Consider the following 7,194-nt stretch of genomic DNA (forward strand, 5'->3'; position numbering starts at 1 on the left):
GACTCAGGGGAGCCGGGGTGGTCGGAGTCGAGGAGTGGACGTCGAGGCAGGGGCGGCATCGGTCAAAGGGGATCGACGCGTACGGCGTCGCTGGCGCCCCTCGGCCTCGATCCAGTGGCTCCGGAGATGTAGACGAAGCCGACAGGGCTTCTGGACATAACGGTGCGGCGAGTGGTGGCCGGTGTCCGCGAGACCGCAACGGTCACGGCGGCGGCGGCGGCGGTACGGGCACCAAATCAAGTGGGAAAGCGAGCGAGAGTGGAGAGGGCCGAGTGGAGATGCTAGGGTTTGGGGGCCACTCTTATGGCACGAGGGAGACGACGGATGGCCGGCGCGTGTGCGTCGCCGGCAATGGCGCCAGTGGATGAGCGCCACGCCCACCCCTGCTTCTGTAGCTGGAGATGGGGGCAAGTGGGGTATGGGTTGGGCCAAAAGTGCTCTGTGGCCACTAGGGCCCAGACGCACAGTAATGAGGCAAGGCATTTTCTATTTTCCCTTTATGTATTTAAGGTAGTTGCTGTTTCGTATTAATTTGAGTCACAAAAATGAATTTAGTCAGACATGAAATCTGGCACACAATTCAAGAACAACATTGTGGTGTTGCATAAAAAGTTTTAGAGCCAATGGAATTGTTCAAGCATTTTTAGAAATTGAATAGGTTAATTAATATGCTGCTGGGCCACTTTATATTGCCCTAGGGATTAAAGGGAGAGCCAAATTATGTTGGTCCGCACACGATAATTAGCCAGTGAATATTTTCAACCGAACGAACATTTTGGTTTTGACATTTGAAAACTTTTTTTTGACTTTATTTTAAATTTGAAATTTGAACTGGGATTCGGACCAACGCGAGTTTATCAACGGTAACCGAGGTGACATGGCATCATTAGCAAAGGTTCACTGTAGCTTGATTATCAGGGCGTCACACCACCCAGATCCACCGAAGGCAAGCACATACTGAATCCCACGAGATCTACCGGAAACACACCTCGACATGCCCTACGACGACGCCAGGCGCACCACCGGGACTGGGGCTAGGCGGGGAGAATCGTATCCCATCTTCCGGGAGCCATCGTCGCCTCGTCTTCCTGAGCATGACACAAACCTTAAATAGGCTAAAAAATCACCTAAGGCGAAGCATGCGCCCTCCCACCGGCAAGGCCCGGGATCCACCGCGCCTCCATGGCCCTAAGGCCACAGCGGATGAAATAGATCTGTGGTGGCGCCGACCAGGGGCAGGGAAACCCTAGACGCCTGGGAATCTTTCTTTCTTTCTCGGGAAGAAATGAAGTGTGTGTGTGTGTGTGCGTGCGCGCGCGCGTGTGTGTGTGTGAGAGAGAGAGAGAGTGAGTGAATCGTGCTGAGAGAATCTAGTAGTTCTAATAATGTTTGTGGTGTTCATATTCCACCGTTACTGGTTTTATTTGTAATATTAGCCAAGTGTCTTTAGTGTTTTCCTTAAGTAGAACACTAAAATATCAACCGGCTGTCTTCTTACGAAAATCAGCGCAAATGTGCATTGCATGTGAAGATTACAATTGATGATTAGATTTTCATCCCATTTTTGTTAGTGACTACAGGAAAGTGCAATCACAATGCAAAAAACTATGTGTACTTTCAACGCAAACTAAGTCACGGTGTACTGAATGCTGCTTATATATATCAAGATTCAGACATATCACTTGCTAATAATGCAACCCCTCAAAAAAACTTGCTAATAATGCAGAAGAGCAGCATGGAAATGACGACAAATTAATCCAGAGATGCAATGAGTACAATTACCAATCCACAGATACATGGGTATAAAGTATAAACTAGAGAGATACATGGTGCAAGTGGATCACCAAACCAGAAAAACTGGAGATGCATGACTACAACAGTACAACCACCAATCAAGAGATACATGAGTCTCCTAACCAGAGATACATGGGTACAAAACATCAAGCCAGGGATACGTGGGTACAGAATACCAAACCAGAGATACATGGGTGCAACAAGAGACTGAAGGAGAAAACCATCAGAATCAAACTGTGTTATTCTTTCGACGGAGAAGTGGCTGGAGATGCTTTTTGACGATGCTGACCTCTGCGTGTTGTGTGATGATCCACACGAGGGTCGTGAGCTCGCCCCACAGCTGAGCTGCTTGGCATAAGAATCCCTGCTGCACCGGATGGATGTATACATGAGCACACGCACCCACGCATCCATGATGAACTTCAACACGCCCTCCGTATCCACAATAGCAAGATGGGAAAGTAGTGGCTGCACCCACCTTTGGTGCACCCACGGAATGAACAGTAAATTCGAAAGAAATAGTAAATAAAAAATAAAAATATCTGAAACTTGGTGGATGTGATTATGAGCTAATGTTTTAGGTGCTTGCAAAGTTTGGTCACCAAAAAACATCAAATGATTTCCATGCAAAACAAAATACAAATGATGTTGTGCACCCACGTTACTATTCACATGTTTTCAGCACAAACTTTGTTTTTTTTGTACAGATTTCCTCGGATGTTATTTCGCCACCAAATTTTGCAAGCGCCTAAAACATTTGCACATAATCACATCCACCAAGTTTTAGAATTTTTTGAAATGTTTTGCTAAGTTTTTTATCGTCGGTGCACCGGGGGTGCAATGTGCGTGGGTGTAGAACAACCACACTCAGATGACTGAAATCTGGAAGCCAGTATGCAAGTCTTTCTGCTGTACCTTCAGCTTCTTCCTCAGTTGCTACGCTCACTTCATGTTGTCCATCCCTATCCCTGGGGACTAGCCTTAGTAGCACACGGGCAAGTTGAGTTCCTTCCCAGATGGTATCAGTAGTTTCTTCGTCCTTAAGATCATCCAAGTTGTTCATCATCCATTTGGCAAGCCCCTCCTTGTGCTTGGTGTCCGCCATAACCCGTTTCTCCTCCAGCTTATCACGGGGCTTTTTGTACAGGCTGCGAATTATAAGTCCAGGTATCATTTTGGGGCGTCTGGCGACGAGGAACATCATGTAATCTGAAATATGTTTGACCGCCTTCTTGAGTTCATTGGACTTTGCTCCTGTGACCCTGGGGCTGCACGAGAGGAAGACATCCGTGGCAATGTGCCAGATGAGGATAGCCTCTTGAAGCTCAGGAGGATAGTCTGACTGATTCATAGGCTTGATGTCAACAGATTTCCGGTCGGTACTGGGCAAACTGTTGTGGATATGCCTCCATAGATTAACTTGCTCATAGTGTTCAGGCGGGGATTGAGCATACCTCCATGGACCGGTTTGTTGCTCGTAGGGTCTGGTAAGTACTTTGCGGGTTCCTCGTCAGGGCAGTGGTGTGGCCTTGCTGGAGCATTGTATTTGTTTTCTTCAAATGGTGCATTTGTCATACCAGCACCGATCTCCCAGGGGAATAACATTTCACATATGTAACTGAACACCAGCTTCTTCACATATTCCGGAATCTCAAGGCCCCTCGAGTGGCCTCCCAATACAGCAGTGCACTGGTCCAACAAGTTGTGCTGCCCGATGGTGCCCACCCACCTCCTGTAGCTTTTGGGCTCCTTGCACAGTCACATGTCCACAACCACATGGTGAGACGCAGAGACACGACAAAACGACGGAGGTTCTGCCATCTCCCCCGGCACCAAATTTCATGCTTCAACCAGTTGTGTGGCATAAGTTTAAAAAATGAATGCGTCCATGCCGATGCTAGTGCTCTTAACAGCCATCTCATGTCGAGAAGCAAGGTCGTCAACAGCAATACGTAACTGATAACTTCATCTATTGTCCTAATGCCCTCTTTCCCATGGAGGCCAAACAGCAGGAGCGCAGTGGCGGTGAGGAATGGCGAGGCCAGACGGATGGCGTAGCCATGCCAGGTGTGCACCACAACTGCCTTGGTGTATAGGATGTCATACATAAGGGAGAGTTCCATCTCCACCACCTTGCACATACTCTCCCATTGACCCGAGAACATGTTTTTGCAGATGGCACCATGATCCATGTACTCCACGGAATAATCAGAAAAGGCACCCCTGCAAATATCAAACAGGCTGTGAGCAACCAACAAGGCTTCATCATCTTTTAGATTGTCCAGATTCTTGCTTCCCCCATAATCATCTCTGAAGCTACTGGCAAGTGACTGCAGCTTCTTGGATCTCTGGATGCGACTCAAGTTGCATAGCCATAGTGCTGCCGCAGTCTCCACATACTTGAAAAGGCCCAGCAATAACATGATGAAGGACACCTGACGCAACAATCCAGTAGTACCATCGGAGAGTATATACCTGTACACAATAATTATGGATATCATGGACTGGGTGGAAACAGATACGATCAGGCGCAGCCAGAGCTCATTGTACTCGATGGTGTAGGCGCTGATGTTGTCCGGTAAAGCAATGTGCTGCAAGAGGAATGGCACCCAGAAGGCGACAATCATCTGCTCGCGCGACGATGTTTCGGCGTACAAGTTGCCAATGATATATGTCGGCCCCCAATCGGTTAGCTGATATGCCAACCACACTAGCGATCTTATCCAACCTTTGCCTTCACGCCGACGGCTCCCAGAGAAGATGGCAAGGATAAGATACATGAATAAGCTGAGAAGGGGCACTATCCGGTTCATATAGAAACTCAACCACTTCACTATATCTTTCAGCCATGCTAAATCCATTTTGCTACCTCCTGCATACACTACAATCAAGATTAGTTTGCGACACTGGTATCACATATGCAAGCATGCATCTAGTATGTGTTGCATCTGCATGCTAGAGAGACAATAATAAGGAAAGAAAAGCAAGATAAAATGCGACATACCAGCATGCAGCTAGGCAGATAGATGCTCCACCTTCCAAAGGAGACTTAAGACAAGAGTTGCTCCTGAGTCTTGTCTCCAGAGATAGGACTAGCATATGAGCAGTTCTAAGCTGATCCACTAATAGCTTGCCTGCAGTCAGTTTCCTAGTCCGGGTCAGTATTGTTTTAGTGTTTTGTACTAACCCGTTAAACTGTGTCCATTATGCATCACAAGATTCGTTTCGAGTCCTAAGAAAGTACAATGTTGACAGGGACGGACTCCTTTGGCCGGGGTGGTTGTCGATCTAAATTGAGAATGTCATTGTTTGGCAGACCCAATCTGCAAAATTTGTCCTACTTACTGGGACAGCTGATCAACAGTGTTCTTAATTCCACTTCCTAGTACACAGTACACACACAACAGCCATAAACAAAAACTAATGATGAGTTAGCCAAGAATCACTAAGGAAACGGGCACATCACATGCTTACACATGCACTGAAGCTACAACTTATCAAGTTTAATAAAAGAAAAAACACTTATTATCTCGCAAACGCTTGGTTTGCCGATCTGCATCGAGTAGGTAAAAGGCATTCTTACTTATTTTTTATCTGAGACAAAGCAAAAAATAATCGTCCCAGGACAGCTAATCAACATTAATTGCTCTTAATTACACAAACAAACAAAATAATGACTAAGGTATCCAAGAATCACTGAGGAAACCAGCTTGCACGTTCATTGAACCCTAAGAAGATAGGTTATATCCTACCCTACTCCGTCATTTATTTTTATCATTGGCAAATAAGCAAAATAATGTACTCCTACTCTGGATACTAATCGTCCTCGTGCGGGAAGACAACAACAAAAGAGATTGAGAGAGCGCTCACCGAAATCAGTGAAGTGGAGCTTGGGCATATGCTCGGCATCCTCCTGCTCCCAGTCCCAGTCATACCGGCGGCTGCAGGGCCCGAAATCTTCAATATTCAGAGGCGGGCGCTAAATGCACGGCCAAGCCGCTACCTTGCGGTGTACCTCGACAGCCACTTCAGGAAACGGGTGGAAAGGTGGCGCCGCCTCCTTGATGCCCTCCACGGCGGCCCGCTCTACGCATGCGGGAGAGGGGCACTATCCTCCTTTGCCTCCCCTCTAGGGTTTTTGGACCGGGAGGGTCCCTGGAGATTCGGCCGGAGCGGCAGCGGACGGGCCGGCAGGAGGGGCGCAGCCATCGCTGGTCGGGTGCGGCCATGTGGTGGGGACAGCAGGCGGGCACTGCTGTTTTTCCTTTCTTTTTCGAGTGAATTTCATGGAACACTAGATCCTAGAGAATTAATATTAAAAACCCACATTTTTAAGTTTTGTCATAAATCTATAAATTTTGTGTCAATAGTTGTCACAAGATCTTAAATCTCATGTACTCCCTTCATTCCAGATTATAGTGCGCAGATTTTCTTACGAAAGATCCACATTGCAGTGCGTATTAGCAACCGCGTGCTACTCTGGAAGAAAATAACCTCCTCGCAGCACTCCATCAAGGCTCTACCCATGGTACAGCCATTTCGCTACAAACAAAAACTAATGACTATGGTAACCAACAATCACCGAGGAGACCGGCAGAGTCACATGCTTACACATCACTGAACTGAAGCTAAGATGATACGTGCTGTACATCTGCCTGCCTATCTAGTACTCCCTCTGTAAGGAAATATAAGAGCGTTTAGATCACTACTTTAGTAATCTATAAACGCTCTTATATTTTTTTACGGAGGGAGTATTAGAAAGGGATTAGATACGGTTCTTCTTATCTCTCCTGATAATAAAGCGTGGATTGACTTTGTCGGGTTCATCATCACAATACATTTTTTTCTCATGTTATAATATGCTTTTACGATTTGTATAGACAAAATCGTAATATAAACGAGATGGTACTAACCCGCGCTACAGATTTAAGTTAGTACAGTAAAAAAAATTGTTCCACTCGTTCACAGGAGATACACGAGGAGGTCGACGACCTAGGCAGCAGACGGCGGGGCAGGAGGCGGAGATGGCGTGCGGGGAAGAGCGCCAGGGGAGCAGAGAACGGCGGTGCCGCTGCAAGAAGATGACGGCGTGCTGGATGGCCGGTTGGAGGAGCGAGCAGGCGGAGAGGAAGGGAAGAAGAAGCGGCGGGGTCCAGCCGTCCCGTCGGCCGGCGGCGAGGGACGCCAGCAGGAGTGACGGATGGGCGCTCACGAGATCCAGCCCCGTTCTCGGTGGCAGGAAGGGAAGAAGAGGCAGCGGGGTCTGTCTGGCGACGACGGACGCCGGCAGGAGCGACAGACGGGCGCTCGGGATCGAGCCCCCACCTCAGCGGCGCGAAAGGAGATCGGGGTGAGGGAGAGAGCCGTCGAAGGGGAGCGGGGGGAGAGAGAGTTGGGATT

General features: G+C 47.9%; 1 pseudogene; it reads right to left on the bottom strand.

Annotated features, from left to right (window-relative positions):
• Positions 1-2,542: 2,542 nt before the first annotated feature.
• Positions 2,543-4,655, bottom strand: LOC119355859 (annotated as a pseudogene).
• Between the last annotated feature and the right edge of the window lie 2,539 nt (positions 4,656-7,194).

This window comes from Triticum dicoccoides, chromosome 1A, assembly GCF_002162155.2.
Source record: "Triticum dicoccoides isolate Atlit2015 ecotype Zavitan chromosome 1A, WEW_v2.0, whole genome shotgun sequence".
In the NCBI taxonomy this organism is placed as follows: domain Eukaryota; kingdom Viridiplantae; phylum Streptophyta; class Magnoliopsida; order Poales; family Poaceae; genus Triticum; species Triticum dicoccoides.